Source organism: Choristoneura fumiferana, chromosome 4, assembly GCF_025370935.1.
Source record: "Choristoneura fumiferana chromosome 4, NRCan_CFum_1, whole genome shotgun sequence".
NCBI lineage: Eukaryota > Metazoa > Arthropoda > Insecta > Lepidoptera > Tortricidae > Choristoneura > Choristoneura fumiferana.
The window spans coordinates 14,159,565-14,180,411 of NC_133475.1; the positions used below are offsets into that span (position 1 = coordinate 14,159,565).

Below are 20,847 nucleotides of genomic sequence, written 5' to 3' on the forward strand. Positions count from 1 at the left end.
CACGGCAGGATTAGCGAGCAAGATGGTGGTAGCAATCCGGGCGGACCTTGCACAAGCCTTGCCTTGAAACTTGCATTTAAGGCGCATTAACAGAATGAGCTCTTAATTCAATTTCATTTCAAGATTCTGAAATTTCAAATTCACTTGTCATTCATTCATTTAAACAGGTGAAATTTGTCTTGTAAAATTTATCCTTTCAAATATAAAAATACAAAAAAGATTGTAAGTAAAATAGCCTAAAAATAAGCTTGTAAAATTTACATAATAAGCAACCTGTAAACTTATCGCTTCAAAGTGATCTTTTCCAAGCAACTTTTATAAGATAGAAGGCACAGTAGAATAGATAACATAACGCATTTCAAATAATTCAAATTCGCCTTCGAATAAAAAGATATCGTTCAAAATAATAAACCGGCCAAGTGCGAGTCGGACTCGCGCACGAGGGGTTCCGTACCATTATCTATACAATATAAGACATAAGCAAAAAAAACACGTTTTACATATTTATTTTATTATAATTGAATTATTTATTTTTAAAGTGAATATAGGAATTATTATTCTATGAATATTTCAAGCGTCTACTTGTTGCCGTTATTAATATCGAGCAAAAAACGGCAAAAAATCACGTTTGTTGTATGAGAGCCCCCCTTAAATATTTATTTTATTCTGTTTTTGGTATTTGTTGTTAAAGCGGCAACAAAAATACAATCTGTGAAAATTTCAACTGTCTAGCTATCACGGTTCATGAGATACAGCCTGGCGACAGACGGACAGACAGACGGACGGACGAACGGACGGACAGCGAAGTCTTAGTACTGTGTAATAGGGTCCCGTTTTTACCCTTTGGGTACGGAACCCTAATAAAATAAGCTATCATTGAATAAGTAATTTCACATTAAGCTCTTATTACAGAAAAATGGAATAAACTATAAGTTACTGTAAGTTATTGAACTGTAACTTTTCTATTACACATTAGTTCCGGCTGTAATGGAAAAATTAGAAGACGCGGTACGGTATTTATTCGACTGAATAAATTATTAACTACTTAATTCTTAATGAGTGCATCATGTTCTAATTTATTTGTATAAATAAATAATAAATAAATAATAAATAACACGGGTTAATTCACACCAATAGACCTAGTCCCAAAGTAAGCTTAGCAAAGCTTGTGTTATGGGTACTAAGCAACGGATAAATATAATTATATAGATATAGATACATACTTAAATACATATTAAACACCCAAGACCCGAGAATATAATTCGTATTTTTCATACACTCTAATACATTAAGAATGAGGAAGATAAATAAAAGTTATATGTGATACACAAATGATAGGATTCATTTGGTACAAGAATTGTGAAAAAATAAATTGATGTAGGTACTAGTAATAGCATTAAAGTCATCAAAACCTAATATGCTCATTCCTGGGTTCAATGTAATGAAAAATTAAGTAGTAACCCAAGCCAATGTGTTGAAAAATTTACGAAATCGTTAGATTACAGCCTCAAACGGAGTGTGATCTTGTATAGTTATACCTATATTTCAATCGCGAGATTACTTCACATAAAATTACGAGTAGTTCAAGCAAAATAATATTGTCGTTTATTGAAAAACAGATTAAATTCAATACTTTTTTAAAAATATTTCGACGCAATATCGAAAGGTCGAAATTGATTTAGATTGAAAGTTAAGTATATATACTTAGTTAAACATTGAAACAAATTAAGAATTAACATTGAAGTTTTAACTTTTTAACCTCATTTTCCTGAATGCTGTACGATCGATTCTGCCGTTCTCGTATTAGCTTTGCTTGCATAGTCACACAATAAGTAGCCAAGGCTGTTTGAGGCATCTGCAAAAGTTGATAAGTTTAACTTAAATTAAAAATACCTTAAAACTTCCTTCCATTCCCGAATTTAAAGTATTATATCAAGAAAAGATAAAAATAGCGTAACATGAGAAACCATTACGAAATTTACTAAAGAAAAGCGGCTGAAATTAATCCTGGACGTAATATTTACAAAGCAATTTGTGTAATAAGCGTGAAATATTAGGGTCTCGTGTAAACAATCGGTCACAGTTTAGCCTGCGACACTTTGATATCACATTACTACTCACTCACGCACATGTCCGAGCCGGGCGTAGGGAATAGACTTCCAGTACCCTTAGTGTAAGTTTTCGGTTACAAAATACGTCTCGATCGCGTTCGCGTTTAAATCGCAATTTGTATGGAAACACAAACAGCGCCTCTAGCGGAACGTTTGCGATGTTCGTATTTCCATACATATTGAGATTTTAACGCGAACGCGATCGAGACGTATTTTGTAACCGAAAACTTACACTAAGGGCGCTGAAGGCAAATTGTATCCTCGCATATTAATTAGTCATTTACTCTAATTAAGTAATTTTATCTGTTTCTCGCAATCAATTATTTGTCCTTCCCATATTTCTGGAAGATATGCCATCAAAATATTACGTTCGTATAGTTTTGACTTTGGCGTTTAAAGAAAACAGTTTCAAAATTTATAAGTTAAATTTTTGTCTTTTTGTAAACTTATTGTACCTGCTAACTTTTGGTGTTCAATAAAGGATATTTGGATTTTATTGTACCAAATTACTTAGTTATACCTAATGGAATATATTAAAACTGTATATCCGGAATATTGTGATAATTAACTACGGGTTTATGGGGCAAATCGATACATATTGATAAGTAACTAACTTACATATTAGTATCATCTACATCGATAGTTTTTCACATTTATTTTATTACTAGCCGTTGCCTGCGACTTCGTCTAAGTAGTATTCGTTTATCGCTATCCCGCGGAAACTATGCAATTTTCCGGGATAAATCTATTCTATATCCTTTCCGTGGACTCAAACTATCTGTATACCGAATTTCATCTAAATGGGTTCAGCGGTTTAGACGTTATTGAGTCACAAACATCCAAACATCTTAACAAACTTTCACATTTATAATATTAGTAGGATAATTTTAGGGGCTGTTTCACCATCCATTGATTAAATAAATAAATAGTAATAAAGTAATCGGAGTTAAGATTGGTTTTTTGGAATCTTTTTGTATTTTTTATTTCAATTCAATTTTTTTTGTTACTTTTACGGTCATCCCGTAAAACCCATATCGAAAAAAATACAAACTGAAATATAGATGCATAGAAAAACCAGAAAAATAAGACCAGTGCTGGAAATCGAACCCAGGTCCTCGGCATTCCGGCTACGTGCTATACCGTTACACCACCACTGGACAGAAAAATTCGAAAAATTGATAATCGGAGTTATGTGTCTTAGGAATTATGAAAATCGGTGTTTTGAAAATCGGAATTAGCAAATTCGGAATAAAATATTTTGGAGTATTTGGGTGTTCCCAATCCATAATCTTAGATTATTTAAGACTCCATAATACAGTTATGCTTCTGTCAAAATTAGAGGCAGTGCTCTGACACTCCATATTATTAACAGTTAACAAATATAAAATTTATATTTTTTTTTCTACTTTGGCATCCATCCACTTCGCAATTACTGTTTAGCGAATATTGTTTGCCGAGTGGTCACACGGTAGACATTAGAGCGATTCTACTGCTACGGTCGCGAGCGTTAATTTGGGGCCCATTTCGTGAAAAAAATCCTTTGAATTGTCGTACAAAATAACAGATATTCGATCTTAAATGGCTCCCAAATTAACGCTCGTGATTGTAAATCGTGTGTAAATTTTATTTCAGTCCAGTGCCTGTAAACAAGATCCTTAGAAACTTTAGGTACTGTAGACGCAGCAAGTCAATTTCTATTACATTTTCGAACTGGACCTGTATGTGTACATACATAAAGAAAGAGATATTTATAATTTCTTTTGCACACGTTTTCGTAAGCCACGAGAAAAAATTACAAGCAAATTTTGAAATAAATCAGTCAAAATATGGATTTAATAAGCAAACCTATCTGCTGTATTCTTCTCTAGACGGTGCAAATAAGCCACCGCAGGGGCAGGGAGGCACATAAAGCCCATAAATCACACTTAATTCTCAGTCTCACTCGCTGCCCTCATCCGTGGGCTGAATGTTTATTTACTTATTACGCATCCCATCCAGAGATTTGCCGCTTTTCTAACATTTTCTCCGGGAATTTGCGAAGCTATAGCAAAATGGTTTAATAGCCTGATTTATACGATTTAAAAATCAAGGAACATATCAAGAAATTAGTAGATATTTTCTACATATTATGTTGTAGGTAGGCAAGCACAGGATTTATTTCACTACGTTATATCTCATTACTCTTCTGATGATACCTAAGATTAGTGTTTTATAGGACTAATAGAGGTCTGAACCAACTCCAAGACTGACGCGCGTGTTTCTCGATCTTTGTATAATTTCTTTATATTAAAGATTTGAGAATAGTTTTTAAATAATTTGCGCCTGACTTTTATATGTTATATAAGTATTAGTCCTTTAGAAAACAAAGGACGTTGTATCTGGTAGGTAAGATTTAAAACTACCAACTCTGGAAAAGCACTCTAATATTTTGTCCGATATAGGTAAATACTTAAAACAAAATTTTAGTATGAATTATCTTTTCATTTGCGACCTGGAGATTTTATCTTGGAGTTTATCAATTTCAAACGTTAAGTTTAAGTGAAGGTAAAACTTATCTAAAATCCTTTAAAACTCTTGTTGATTTTCCCACAAGATGTAAGTCTTGATTGAAATTTATTCAACTTAGTTATATAATCATTTACCTATGTTATCTTTTAAGTATAAATGGAATATTTTCGTACTACTTAAACATAGTTACTTATTATTAATCCAAATTTCAAATGCAAGGGCTAAAATGCATTTGCACGCAATGCCCCTGCTGCAAAAGCTTTATTTACTAACTATATTTTGTCCGCGTCTTCGTCTGCGTAGATTTCGATATTTACACAATACTCTATATATAGTACTCCATATATGATTATTTTCTCGGATTAGGCTTGAATAGCTCAATTTCTCGAAACGTACACTTTATCTAAAAGTGCACTTCTTTTAGAAGGATGACTTTCTCGGGACATACACTGAGTTTAAATTTAAAAGTGCACTTCTCAATAGGTACACATTCTCAAAAAGTGCATTTTCTCAGATAGAGCACATTCTCAGAAGATATATTTTCTGTGAAGGTGGACTTTCTCAAATTATGACCAATCTTTACTACCTATTAATAAATCTCTAAATTTAATAAAACCGGGCAATCGTATGTCGAGCCATGCTCAGTGTTGGGCTCCGTAGTTGCTCAACCGTCACAATAGGTTCTGTTCGCGCAATAAAACCTTTTTAGGCCATATAAAGTGCAGGGCTGCTCTCTGGCAAAAAAAAAGAACTGTCTTGTCAGTCTTGTCGATTCATGACACACGTTTTTTCGCTCTCGTCTCGTGTTTAACCGCATCGCCAAATAATACTGAAGATTCGTCGCAACCGCATCGCAAGAACCCTTGCGCTTATCATCATCTACCGGAACCCTAACCAGGTGAGTGCTTCTGCACTGTTGGAATTTCCATTTGGTACAAGCGGGCTCTTGGTCTTCCGCCACCCCTTAAACTTGGCTATTTGTATGCCATAACGATACCAGGTTCAGAAGTCAGAAGGGGGGACGCATATGTTTGTACTCTCCGAGCGATAATTTACGTTGATTTTGCCGAAAAATATACGTAATACCTATTTGAAGACCACTACCATTTTTCTAAGACCTATTTAACGATACCCCACACAGCGGGGTTGGAGCAGCACGCCACATTGTGACAGGTAAACAAAAAATAATTTGTAGTTTTTTACTCATACCAAATGTGTCCGCTTTGGAAAAGTGCACTTTTTGAATTAGTGCACCTTTTGAAAAAGTGCCCCAATTGCGAAAATTTACCTTTTGGGAAAGTGTGCATTTTATAAATCTTTTCTTAACTCGATGGTACAAAATTGCACGTAGTATTTAGGGTTCCGGAGCCAAAATGGCAAAAACGGAACCCTTATAGTTTCGCCATGTCTATCTGTCTGTCCGTCCGCGGCTTTGCTCAGGGACTATCAATGATAGAAAGCTGTAATTTTGCACGGATATATAAGTAAAGTATGCCGACAAAATGGTACAATTTAAAAATTCAAAAAAAATTTTTTTTAGGGTACCTCCCATAGACGTATGGTGGGGGTGATTTTTTTTTCTCATCCAATCCTATAGTGTGGGGTACCGTTGGATAGGTCTTTTAAAACCATTAGGGGTTTGCAAAGTTTCATTAAAATCGAGCGTCCCCCCCCCTCTAAATTCTATACCGGTGGATGGAAAAATTTGAAAAAATTCAGGATGGTAGTAAGTATAACTTTCAAGGAAAACTATAACGGCTAAGTTTGTTTGAGAATTATTAGTAGTTTAACAGTAAATAGCAGCCTAAGGTATAAAATTTACCTAAACTTGGAATATTCCGTACAAAATACGAAATCCTTATAAAAGTATTACTTTTTTTTTCGTAATGGCTACGGAACCCTATTTTGGGCGTGTCCGACACGCTCTTAGCCGGTTTATTATACCTACTATGATTTGATTCTAAATCATTAGATATATATACGTAAAAACAACTTAATTTTGAATACTTCCATACCTCTAAACGCAAATAAAGACAATGTTGACAACGGAATACAAAACGCGAGCAAACGTTTGATACGGATGAAATTTTCCTATTCACTGACGATGTAAACGTGTATTGTGGAGTGGAAACCTATTTTCTGATAGCTGCTAGCACTGATATCGATTTTTGTGTGGGAGTAACCTCAAGGTATCGTAAACTGATGTCGAATTCTATCAATTTCACACACGATAACGTATTATGCACGGATGCCTTACTTGTACCATATTACCTAACATCGGTTGTCGTGTTCAGCGAAAAGTTTGACTTGCTGAAATTATGTTGGTTTATGAACATTGTGCATGACATATCGATAGGTTTGTCTCTGACTTTTTGTTATTACGTATGATTGGTACATATGGTATAAAACTGACAAGAATCTATTTTTTGATGTAGCAGGTACTTAGCTCATGTACCTACTTGTTCTCTTGCTCAGCAGCGTCGTCCACGACATACATATAAATTCAATCGCAATTCATTAAACTACTAACATTATCATTATAAGATTGTAACTAACACGAAGTATATGGGACTAGAGCCTGAAATAAACGTTAAATTATTATTATATAGTTTGCATAACTAATTGATATTACCTACCTGATTAAATACCGAAAGTTTAAAAGGTTATAGTCCTTAAATTTTTAATTAAAATTAGTGATTAAACACTTCTTTCTCTTTAATAATGAAAAACTTCATGTCTACTCGTTACAAACGTTAATTGTTAGTATGACAAGGTCAGTAGATTAGATATGGTCAGCCCAAGGACGAATAATGTATGAAGTTACTCGATGGACTACAAAGTCAATAATATCAATATCATTCGTTCTAATTAATATTCAAGACGTATTCAAACTGAACTCCTTATAGAATCAATCACAACGTTAATTGAATACAAAAACATAGACGAAGATTTACAAACGATTGCAATTTATCTACGCAAGAGACCCCTACTAGTTTACAGCTCAGCATTTTTCGTGTTTCGGATTAGATTACCAAGTTTGCTTTGAGAACCTGACTAAGAAGTTGAGGTCCCGGGTTCGATTCCCGGCCGGGCAGTATATGTATGAATAATACGAATGTTTTAGACTATCGCGGTCATTACTAATTTTATGAATTAAATTCGGGTTTTTTTCCGCATACCTTGATTTTAGACCGCTCGCCCAAGGCGACTTTTTGTAGCGATGCATAGCGCGTTCGCATAGATACAGTCGCGGTGCGGTCGCTAGCTGTGTACCCTCTCCCACATAACCACGATTCAGTCGCGATGCAAACGCGCTACTGTCGCACTTCACCCTCCCTCCCTTCACACCCTCCCTCCGTTCTCTCCATGATGTCGTCCGAAACCATCGCGCGTTTGCATCGATACATACAGCATCTCATCATCAGCATCATCATTCTGTAGCGCGTTGCCAATGCGACTAACGCGCGTTAGTAGCGATGCTGTCGAGCATTTACAAAACGCGCGATAGCATCGCTACAAAAAGTCGCCGTGGGCGAGGGCCCTTAGAGTAGTTATATCAGTATACCCGCAATTCTCCAGTCGTCTCGTGATCATGGCGCATGCAACTGTGCCGAAATATTGAGCTACTCTAAAATCAAGGTACGCAGAACAAAACCCGAATTTAATCTATACTTCTATACTAATATTATAGAGGTAAAGTTTGTAAGTTTGTGTGTTTGTGAGATTGTAGGGGGTAATCTCTGGATCTACTGATCCAATTTAGATGAAATTCGGTATACAGATAGTTTGAGTCCCGGGAAAGGACATAGAATAGTTTTTATCCCGAAAATAGCATAGTTCCGGCGGGATAGCGATAACATATAAACGAACTGATGATGTTGATGATGATGATGAACTGATTTTCACTACCACCACTGGCGTACTAACTCTGCTTGCTTGCATTATTGCTTGCATGCATGCTTTCTTGCATGCTTGCTTGCATTATTGCTTGCATGCATGCTTGCTTGCTTGCATGCTTGCTTGCATATTTGATTGCATGCTTGCTTGCACTATTTCTTGCACATTTGGGAGTATGCTTGCTTGATTTGTTGTTTGCATGCTTGCTTGCCTTCTGGCTTGCACGCTTGCTTGCATGCTTGCCTGTATGCTTGCTTCCATGCTTGAATGCATGCTTGCTGGCACTATTTCTTGCAAAATTACATGCTCACTTGCAAGCTTGCTTAGATGGTTACTTGCATGCTTGCTTGCTTGTATGCTTGCATGCTTGCATGCTTGCTTGCATGCTTGCTTACATGCTCACTTGCATGCTTCCTTGATTGCTTGCTTGCATGCTTGCTTGCATGCTTTCTTGCATGCTTGCTTGCTCGCTTGCATGCTTGCTTGCATGTTTGATTGCATGCTTGCTTGCACTATTTCTTGCACATTTGGGAGTATGCTTGCTTGATTTGTTGTTTGCTTGCTTGCTTGCCTTCTGGCTTGCACGCTTGCTTGCCTGTATGCTTGCTCGCATGCTTGAATGCATGCTTGCTGGCACTATTTCTTGCAAAATTACATGCTCACTTGCAAGCTTGCTTAGATGGTTACTTGCATGCTTGCTTGCTTGTATGCTTGCATGCTTGCTTGCTTGCATGCTTGCTTGCATGCTTGCTTGCATGCTTGCTTGCATGCTTGCTTGCTTGCTTCCTTGATTGCTTGCTTACATGCTCACTTGCATGCTTCCTTGATTGCTTGCTTATTTGAAATGTTTATGGTTCACGCGAGCGAAGCCGCGGGTAAAAGCTAGTTCATAAAATACGAATATTTTTTCTCGAGTCTCAGATCATGATCATCATCATCATCCCAGCCTATATACGTCCCACAGCTGGGCACAGGCCTCCTCTCCGAGCAAGAGGGCGAGTCTTAGATGTTTAATATGTATTTAAGTATGTATTCATCTTTTTAAGTATGTTTATCCGTTGCCTAGTATTCATAGTAGGTATGTACGAGCTTTGCTTAATTTGGGACTAGGTCAATTGGTGTCAAGTGTCCCATGATATTTATTATTATTTATTTATTAGATAAAAAATGTTTATTTCATCTTGAAAATATTAAATTTAAAAAATAATAAGAAACATTGCATTGTGTTTGTTGTGTGCTCCGTCATCAGACCAGCTCGATAGTACCAATAATGTGTTGTCATCAAAATTACGAACAAAATTTGCCAAGAAAACGAAATTTAAAGATTCCATTACATATACATTTTTAAACGCACAGTGTAAGTGAAGCTAATATAAGCGTGTTAAAATAGGCATTACTTTCCTGGCACAGCGGCATGTCCGCTGGGACAATCAGGTGTGTTATTGGATCACGTCACGCTTGCCAGGTGTTAATTACGGTTCCGTGGTTTAAATTGTCCACTTTAAATCAATTGAAAACTGTGTGCAATTTTAAAAGCATTTTGACTTGGAATCATTTATGTCACATTTCAAAATCACATCACATTCTCGTCTATGTTTTACAAAAGTTGAAAGCCTAGGTGCTCTTTTCATCATCATCATCATCATGTCAGCCGAAAGACGTCCACTGCTGGACATAGGCCTCTCCCAAACAGTGCTCTAGTGCTCTTTTACATAAATATAAAGAATTAGGTTTTCCCTTGTCTAAGAAAAGTTCTTTCGGATATTTACTTATTTACCCGATTACTTTTTTTCTTTGAACCAGGACATTCATAATTATATTAAATATACTCATAACAAAACCTGGAAGATGACTCGCCCAAAAACAATAGAAATAGGTGTACGTCATTTTGATCCTAGTATGAGTAAACAAAAATTCAAGATATATACTTATTTAGTTAACAAAAAAACTTAGAAATCATTGAACATTACAACGTACTTAACATAAGTAAAGTACACCTAGATGTTTTTTGTGGGAAGGCCATTAGATTTTGAGAAAACCACTATTTTAGGCATCCAAATTTTAAATAATTTATAATTAAAATTAGTTGTAGGTACTGAAAGTTTGGTAGACATATTGCTTACCTCGTAAATTGTCTCCACTTTCTTTTCTATTGCAAAATGTGATATAATGAGATCTAACCAAATGAAGTTGCAAAAACAAATGATTTTCCAAGAAGGTATATAGTATGTATAACAGCAAGTACCTTCATAAAATTGTAATACCTAGCCAAACTGTTTGCTATTTTACCGTGTTTGACCATTAATTTGTTACGTTTATTATCATGAAACCCAATTAGTTTGTTTCCGGACCGCTGTTAGAAATCGTAATGAAGAATTGATGCGGGTTGTGTCCTATTAGGTCTACGTAAACATAATAACACCAAGTTAAAGATGTCCATTTCATGTATAATAACTTAACTAGCGTTTGCTCACGTCTTCGTCCGCGCTAAAATAGAATTCGTTGAATCTATGTTGGTGGAAATCAAATAAAATCAGAGTCCCATCTCTGTCAATTTATATGTAGTATACTTAGTATAGTACCTGTAGCACAAATTTCCTTCAGTCTGTTTTGGGGATTTTATTTATATTAATTCAATAAGTAACCAATACACATTCCACGTTTATGTAAAACATCGATGAAGACCTACATGCAGTGTAAACTGTAACTAAATATTAGTTTTTAAAGTTAAGCAAGCACAGCAGTAAACAGTGTTGATGAGATATGACATGACAATTGACAGATTGTGCATATCGACGTCTGTGGTCTATGGATGGTTGAGTGGTGTGTCGACATCTTTGAGTATTTATCTAGATAAATACTCAAAGGTCGACATCTTTACTGTTTTGTTTTGTTTATAATTTATTTACACGTGTCTTCGGTTTGGTTTCGTGTTGTTTGTTTTCATTATTGTTCTTATTTTATTTGGTTTTGAATTTTTATTGTTGGTATCTAAATTTTATAACTTTTTGTTTGTTTCTTTTTTGATTTATTTTTTTGTGAATTTTTGTCGCTTTCCGTGAAGTCGCCAAGCGGTCACAGCGGAAGACCAGCGTTGGCCTATACGACACTATGCTGAGCTGAGACCGCTTCGCGATTTCGCAAATACCTACTTAATATTAATACCTACTTACTCAATACTTGTTCATTTTGTGTTGTATGTAATTTGCGAAGTGCGAATATATATTCCTATTTCTATAACTGAAAGAAAACCTCATTGCCCCTCGCCTCCCCCACGCATACAACTTTATAATTTATAATAACCAAGACAACAAGACAAATGAAATTAGATTAAGTTGCCTTGACTTTCCAAACACGTACAAATTAAACCAAAATCTACCCAGTAAATTTCACATAAACGCAAAATCCACGAACTCCAAAAGACATTTCAAAGTCAACATTACGACATTCTTAATACCAAGAAAAAGAAATACGCAAACATGCGGATCTTCGTTAACTTCCCTCGAAAAAATCCTCAAGGGACCGTAATAGGATAAAAGCACTTTAAAACCCTTTCTCAAAGCCACTAGCCGGGTTCGCGCAAGTTGCTCAAATACCCAAACCTTTGTTTTGTAAGAGGGAATTTATTCTCGTGGAGCCTTAGTATTAATCGATTTCCTGTCTATCCGCGCCTTGTGACTTGCGTAAAGTCTAGACTGCTCCAACTTCGAAGACGATTCGACCTTAAACTTCTTTTGCCAAGAAAATCGATTAATCTGTCATCTCCCAGGATAACAGGATCAAAGAAATTTGGGCACAAATTTGTGCCTCTGGGAGAGGACAGGTTAAGTCGTGGCCTTATTAAATAAATTTACGGTATGTTAGAGCCCCTTTCAGACCATTATAGCCATCGAGAGACTAATTATTCAGGATTCAAACCGCGGTAGCAATGCATGTGTTTTTATTGTGCTATTATGGACACACATAATAGGAGGCTAAAGAAAAATATTATTTTAGAATCACGTCACGTTAATTTAACGTTTTATATAGTAGAATCAACACCAGTTTTTTCATGTCTGAGATAAAGAAACAATAATCCATTATCTTCTGTTCCTTAAAGTTTCAGACCACTAATATCCCATAACCTGCAGTAAAAGCAATAATTAGTGGTCCATTTAAATTATCAATTTCTGAACAAATATTTCATTACTACCTATAATCATCTTCTTATTGTATTTTGATTTGCTTGAAATCATCTTTTCTTTTCATCAAGTCCGCAAACAATAAGTAATATCTCTGAGTCGCATCTTAAGACGATTGAAAACAAAGTACGAACTCCCAGAAGTAATAAAGTACTTCCTTTCCTGTACAAATAAATTCTTGGTATTCTCTCTGAATTTCTGTGGAGAGGTATATGATTTGTGTAGCTACGACACAATTTTACGACATTACAAGCTTGCCTCGGGTGTGGTTCATACTTGAACGATACGCAAACAAAATATCGCTTTACTTGAATAAACTGGAATACCTTACATAGATTGGTGTGGTGAATACGACTTTTTACTGTTTCTCTTGGAGATATTAGGCAATGGTAGGTACTTAATTACTCTTTAATTCGTTTTTTTTTTCACAAATTTAATTTAGTTGTGATTATAGTAGAATATCCGGTGTTAAAATTAGAGTCCCTCCCTAGTCTGTTATTTTGATAGTGAAAAAGTTTGTGTTTCCTCGCTGCACATTAATATTAGCCTTAATATATAAAGTTTTGGTAATCCTGGTTGTGGCACAGCTTGTGGTACTTTTAATAATACAACTTTATTGTTGAGTAGGGAATAAAATAACCTTTCCTTTTCTGCCAGCTTTACTTTAGTAAAAACAGACATACCTAATGTATCCTCGTCAATTAACTATTTGATTGGTTTTTCAACGATAAGTAATTTTTTTCTTTATCCAACAATGTAAAGTTGCCTTGTCAAAAGGTGTGTCATAACCATGGTTGCTATGATTTCTAAACCCTAAGATCTTAGCTAATTAATCTAAACTTTAGATTATACATTCAAAAGGACTGGATTTAGCCAGGCAACCCATTTACAATTTAGAAATATAAATATTATCCAACTTTAAATTTTGTCATCATCAAGAAATAGTAGATGAGGGTTATATTTCTAATACCGGATCTTGGACTATGGAGTCAAGTGTTCCTTTCTTAGTAAGACAAGTATATTTACAAGACATTAAATGAACAATATGGTATGAAAACTAGCCTAATTCCCTATCAAACGGGAATTTCTAAAACCCCAACCATTCTATAAAATAATTCGGAATCATTTTATATTTATATAAAATATAACAAATTAGTGTTTAAAGTACTTCCTTGAACATAATATGAACATGAACGTCTCGAAAACTAAAGTCATGGTAATATTGCACACGCAAAGAATCTTTGCAAACATCCAAGTCAATGGCAACGTGCTGAAGAACGTTGACAAGAACAAGTTTTTAGGCTCGTGGCTCAGTGATACTTGGGAAAGCGTTACTGAAATCCGTGCTCGCATTGAAATAACCCGTGCTTCATTTACGTTCTATGCTGTCGCTGTCTAAAACTCTCCATTGTGTTGAGAACCAGGCTCTTTCAGTGCCCGTATGTATGGCCCATTGTTCTGTATGGGTGTGAAGCGTGGATTATGAAAGCAGAGCTCCGTAAAAAATAGAAGCTTTTGAAATGTGGTGTTATCATCGCATAGCTTCGCATTAGCTGGACGGATAAAGTTACAAATGTAGTTTTGCTTCGTATGGGAAAAACCTAGAACTGATCCGGACAGTCAAACAGAGAATGATTGCCTACCTTGGACATGCACTGCGGCATGATCGGTATTCCCTTCTGCAGACCATCATGATGGGGAATGTGCCCGGGAAGCGAAAACCAGGTATATTTAAGAAGTCTTGGCTCCGTAATATCAGGGAGTGGATAGGGATTAAGACCGTCGAGCAACTGTTCAGATTGGCACTTGACGAGAAGAGATACAAGGAGCTGACTGCCAACCTTCAGTAATGGAAAGGCACTTGAGGAAGGAAGGACTTGAATATAGAATTTCATCTCAGCTTTCAATAAGTATGTATTATTTATAGCTTTATTAATGTTGTGTGTAATTTAGTTTGCTTCGTTACATATAAACATGATACGAAATGAGATCTGCACCATTCTATAGATGCATTGTTATCCTTGCGGTTGAATAGTGAATGCTGAACGTGCCCACGGCAGAGCAGGAGGGAGTTATTGCGCTTTGCTGCATTTCTGTCAACGGACGAGACCGGTCACATGAATCTGTGAGAGAAGGGATTGCAAGGAGTCGATGAAACCAACCAAATATACGAGTAAAATAAGAACAGCACAATCTGTGTATTTGATAAGTTGATAGACATTATCCGATAAAGAAAAGATCGACATCGTCATCTGTTATAGTAAAATTTTAAATCAAAATACAGAACGCATCAATGGAAATTGACTACAAATTTATCTCAAATATTAAGTAACAAAACAAAAATTAAAAAAAATCATGCTTCAAGACAATCGTGAAATTAAAAGTGGGTAAAAATTGTCTTGCAAGTTTTGTTTACATTGTTAGTTCATTACAAGTAAAGAGGAAGGGTTTTTTAAGGGGTGGTTAAATTAATTTCATCGAAAAAAAACAGCCAAGAGCGTGTCGGACACGCCCAAGATGGGGTTCCGTAGCCATTACGAAAAAAATCAAGTAATATTATGAGCATTTAACACAATTAAAACTCTTACTACAGTCTTAAAATCTATTACCAGAAGAAGAGCGTGTCTTCACCATTAGTATTCGATGCAGGCACCAGAAAATAGGTTAGAACTACGACCTCAAAAAAAAATCGCTACCAGAAAAGTAGGTTAGTTTAGGTAAGAACTGTGACCCTAAAAAATAAAGCGGTAAGTACCTGAAAAATAGGTTAGGTGGGGTTAGAACCGCGACCCCAAACAAAAATAAATCGCTGCCAAAAAGTTGGTTAGGTTAAGTTAGAACTGCGACCCCATCAAAACTAAATCGCTACCAGTAAATTAGGCTAGGTTGGAACTGCGACCCCAACAAAAATAAATATCTACAATAATAAATAAATAAATAAATTTCATTCAAAAAAGTATAAAATAGTAAAACATGAAATGAAGTTCTGCCAAAAAAACAATCTATTAAATAATATTTCCAGAAATTAAAAATCGATTTTATTTTACTCATTCGAGGTAATAACAAGAAAGAAAAAAGAGACCAGCGCGGGGAATCGAACGCAGGTCCTCAGCATTCCGTTCTGCGTGACATACTGCGTGGTCCAGTGGTAGTGTAGGGGTATGGCAAGCAGCACGGAATGCTGAGGACCTAGGTTAGATTCCCAGCGCTGGTCTCTTTTTCTGGTTTTTCTGTGCGTCCATGTCTGAGTTTGTATTTTCGATATGGTTTTACGGGATGACCGTAAAAGTAACGGAGTTAAAATAAAAAATACAAAAAGACTTTAAATAACCAATCATAAAAGTTTGTCGACATTTCAAGGGTAAACCTGTTTTAAGAGGTTAATATTATATTCATTTATTATACATGTATTATAATTGCGTATACCTAAGTAATAACTAATGCTTTTACCAATAATTTAATAGGTGTAGCACTTTAGTAAATGATTTCAGGACGTAGCAACACCTACTGGTATTACTTTTGAAGAGGGATTTATGTCGGTTGCAGTCTATTTTCCTAAACAGAAAGTTTCTTATAAAAAAAAAAGTATCGATATCGATGAAATGATGGTTCAATGGAAATTGTTAGAAGCGGCTCGGAAATCACGCACTCACCGTGTCAACACGGACTGTCCGGCAAATTGACGTGCTAGCTGACGTTAAGTGACTGCGGAAGTTATATTTTTACGCTTACCTCTATATTTTTAACCGACTTCAAAAAAAGGAGGAGGTTATCAATTCGGTTGTATTTTTTTTTTTTTTTTAATGTTTGTTACCTCAGAACTCCGTCATTTATGAACCGATTTCAAAAATTTTTTTTGAGTTCGTCTAGGAATGCTTTCAATTAGGTCCCATAAGCAGCAAATTAGGATCTGATGATCGAATCTTAAGGAAATCGAGGGAACTCTTCAAATATTGTAGGGACACCTATGGTAATTTGGATATATTTAGCAGTAACTCGTGCATTTGCTCTTGCAAATCATAATTTGGTGAAGTGGAACTGAGGATGAAGACCAGATTTGACCAACGGAACTACTACTATCAATAACAAGTATTTCACGGGTTAAATTTTAATTATCATGATTAATATACTTACCTAGATAAGCAACTAAGAAGAAGCTTTAAGTTAATGATTCTTTCGAACTGATCTGATGCTGAAGCCAGAAGGTAGGCGACGGAACTCTGTTATAAAACAACGTAACTAAGTCGTGTTTGGCTTAATGAGTAAAACCGACTCCAAAAAAATAAAAAAATAACAAAAAATGGAACCGACTACAAAACCCTTGAAAATATTTTTCTAGGTAAGTAGGTACGTACTAGCTCGAAGTCGGTGACTCAGCACGAACCAGCAGGAGGGATTGAAACCCATAGTATGTAGGTGAAGTAGACGACTATTGTGAATTGTCCCACTCCTGCTGGCTCGTGCTGAGGCACCGACTTCGAGCAAGTACGTACCTAATTACCTAGAAAAATATTTTCAAGGGTTTTGTAGTCGGTTCCATTTTTTGTTATTTTTTTATTTTTTTGGAGTCGGTTTTACTTTTTGTTAAAAATTTTTTAGTGACCACTTGCTATAATCGTTTCAATGAACGGTTGTCTTTCTCAAACAAAAGTACCTACCAACATAAAGCTCTACTGCCAAAGTGTGAGGAGTGTAAGGATGTGTGTGGTTTGAGCTCCATAACTGCCCATCCATGTTTGCTACTAACTGTGCTTAATATTTACCTACTACTAACAACTCTTAAGATAGTAGGTAGCTTTTTATAGATCCCAATTTTTTGAAAATGAGATTAGACGTCCCTAACGAAACATTGTAGGTAAGCCCTTGATTCTCAAAATTTAGTGTACTTATTAAGAAATATCGATATCGATGAAACGATTCAATTTAGATATCAGAAACCGAAAATCACGTACACGCTATGTTGACATGGACTGTCCGCGTGATTGACGTGCTAGCTTAATAATGCGGACAGACATAGTACTTTAATGCTGAGATCGCCCAAATAGACGAGGGTTGTTGCTTGGTTATTTAACCTAACTATGAGTCAAGAGGTCTCCGTTCGAATCCCGGTAAGGAGAGATGTTCTTACAGTCAAGCTTTTGTTATTTTACGACTAGTTGATAATTTTCGCATTATAATTAATTGTTTCTAATGAGTTCAAGACACTCGAAATAGAGGCGTAAAATTAAATCGATGAACATAATTTTTTTTAAACGTTTCGCCTGTAGGTACAGACGTGGACTTTGAGGGCTTCGATGCCGCTGAAAAAACATTTTATTTTATTTTATTCGAATGGATAGCAAACGAGCAAGTGGGTCTCCTGATGGTAAGAGATCACCACCGCCCATAAACATCTGCAACACCAGGGGTATTGCAGATGCGTTGCCAACATAGAGGCCTAAGATGGGATACCTCAAGTGCCAGTAATTTCACCGGCTATCTTACTCTCCACGCCAAAACACAACAGTGCAAACACTGCTGCTTCACGGTAGGATTAATGAGCAAGATGGTGGTAGCAATCCGGGCGGACCTTGCACAAGGTCCTACCACCTTCATTTTCGTTGTTATGGGTTGTTGGTTTTTTACTTGTAATTTTGCTGCTGATGTGAGATGAATTCCTTTGTAAGATGTCATTAGGTTGATGCCTTTGCAGACCCATAGAACGATAATTACGGATATCGTCAGAGCTACAGCAAAACCTATGTGTCATGACATTATATCCAGTTACAGTATGATTCGACTGATGACATGATGTATAATATCATTTAGGTGCTTTTTCATTCAAATGATTACCTACTTGGTCCCCAGATTTGACTTCTTTTACCGTGGCTAGATAAAATAGTTTTTTTATCGTGGCATCAAATGTGCATCCCTATTCGACCTGCAGCTGTGAAGCTCGACTGCCCTCTCGGTGCGAGATTTAATTGAATTATTTGAATGGATCCGACGCTTCCGCCGCTGCGCCGCCGCTCTGGCTGCGGCGTTCCAATGAAGCCGGAAATGGCAATTGCCACTTCATAATATAGCTATTTTTATTTATTGATATTCGAGGTAAACACACATATCATAAGCGACAAAGTATCGTTCATGCACCTTAACCGTCCCCATATTTTACGGATAATAAACTGACGGTCAAAAATAACTGGTCTCTACCATACAAACTTATAGCTGTAAGAAGTGTCCCTTTGCTCATCAGTATAGTAGGTAATTAGGTACGGATAAAAATTTAAGCAAACCAAGGCTCCTCTTATCGTATTTTATTTTGAAACCAGTTCGCAAGTAGGTAGACTAGAAGACCTTTTTATGTGAGCCAGTAGTTTTCATCAAAAATCTGCTAACATGTTATGCAAAACCAAAAAAGTATGACCTAATTATGAATTTTGAATAAAGAAAGTAATTCACGATTGAACAGGTTCAAAATCTGTCTGAATTATATTTAAAATGTCAAATACTTAACACTTGATATAAATAATATAAACAAGTTTGCTACCAACGTAGAATTTGAAAACTCTAGTGGTACCGTGAAACGTACAACGTAATCTACAATTTCGTAGATATTATCAGTCAGTGACCCGTAATTAGGCAAAACGTAACTGAAAATAATATCCAATATAAATTCCGCTTCCACTGGAGTTGTTACTGAAATATCAGCAGCTACAGTTACTCAAATGAACAGAACTACAATAACAATAAAAATTGATTTACTTACTTCATCTTTTATTTGAGTTTGAATTATCTTTAAACCTGTGGTTATACGCTATGGAATCCGCTTATATTAAAAACAAATATGCCTGACTTAAAGTTTTAGGGGTTTCACGCATTACACCAAATTACTTCGTATTAAGTGAAAATCTTCCTCATAACGTTTACCGATCACCGAAAGCCTTGCGGCAAAATTCAAATTCGAATCGGAAAAACTCATGAAGAGGTCTTTGAAGAGACGACTCTGCTTCAGAAGATTTACTGGCAACATTAGCTTGTCATTTACAACTATAATACTTACAAATAACTAGGTAGCAACTGAAAAATCTAAAACACAACTATACTAGTCAAGCATATGAAAATTACGTACGTGTAGTACACAAACACAACAGGTGTCAAATTGCTCAAAGTTGACCTTCACTGTACTGTTCGTGGATGGTTATACAACAGATATCTAAGCTTGTTAAGCTCACACACACGCACTCCGGTTGTAGTAGTATGGGTGATGGCGGCAGTACACGGACACCTTGGCCGACAATCTCGAGTAGACTGAGCGTCGTTCGGCTCTGTGCTGCGGGGTGCCAAGCGCAAGGAAAACATTTCCCCAGGTTCGGGAAATGGCATTCTGATTGCATTAAGAAAACTTTTAAAATGAGTTCGGAAATTAAGAACCTATAATTATAGGCACTTTTATATTTCGTTTCAATGGAGGAACAAAATGTATGACATTGGACATCGTCGATTTATTATTTTTATTACTATTTATACACTTACTCGTAATTTTCCGAGATAAAAAGTATCCTAATTCATAGGTTGTAAGCTATGTTCCGAATTTCGTTCAAATCCATTGAGCCGTTTTTGTGTGACAGAGATACATCTAAATATCCAAACTTACGTATTTAGAACTAGCTTTTACCCGCGACTTCAGTTGCGTAAACATTTAGATTTAACAGTCAAATAATTTCAGTAAATAATTATGTATTATTAGGAATTCACAAAATTTTACATCAATAAATCATTAAAGAACATTGAAGAAAAATTCCATGTTTCTAGACTTAACAATTACTAGGTATAGGTATAGGTTTAATAATTTTGATATAATTGATAACATTTATAATAACAAATAGGTCTTAATATGACATGTCTTATATAGGTTTAAGTTGTTTTTTTATTGTATTTTATTAATTTTGACATTCTATAGTTTAATTTTTTTGATCAATAAATAAATGGAATTTCAAATTTTCTAGGTATACTATGTTTATATTGATTCTCCGCTAACAATGCGCTTAGTAACGGAGAAGCGAGTTAAAAGAAGTGTTGTTCATTGATGTGGATCTCTGCAAAGCAACGCCTGAATCTATCAATTATCTAGACTCTAGACTTATTCTTGACACCGTAATATCAAGAAT

The 20,847-nt window shown here is 35.7% G+C and overlaps 1 protein-coding gene across 2 annotated transcripts in view; it reads right to left on the reverse strand.

The window, feature by feature from the left end:
- LOC141427515 (acetylcholinesterase-like) overlaps positions 1–19,968 on the reverse strand; it is a 64,549-nt gene extending 44,581 nt beyond the window's left edge. For both annotated transcript variants that reach the window (XM_074087037.1, XM_074087036.1), the window contains exon 1: positions 19,809–19,968. The gene's annotated coding sequence lies outside the window, so the exon portion shown is untranslated. The remainder of the gene's footprint in view (positions 1–19,808) is intronic.
- Between the last annotated feature and the right edge of the window lie 879 nt (positions 19,969–20,847).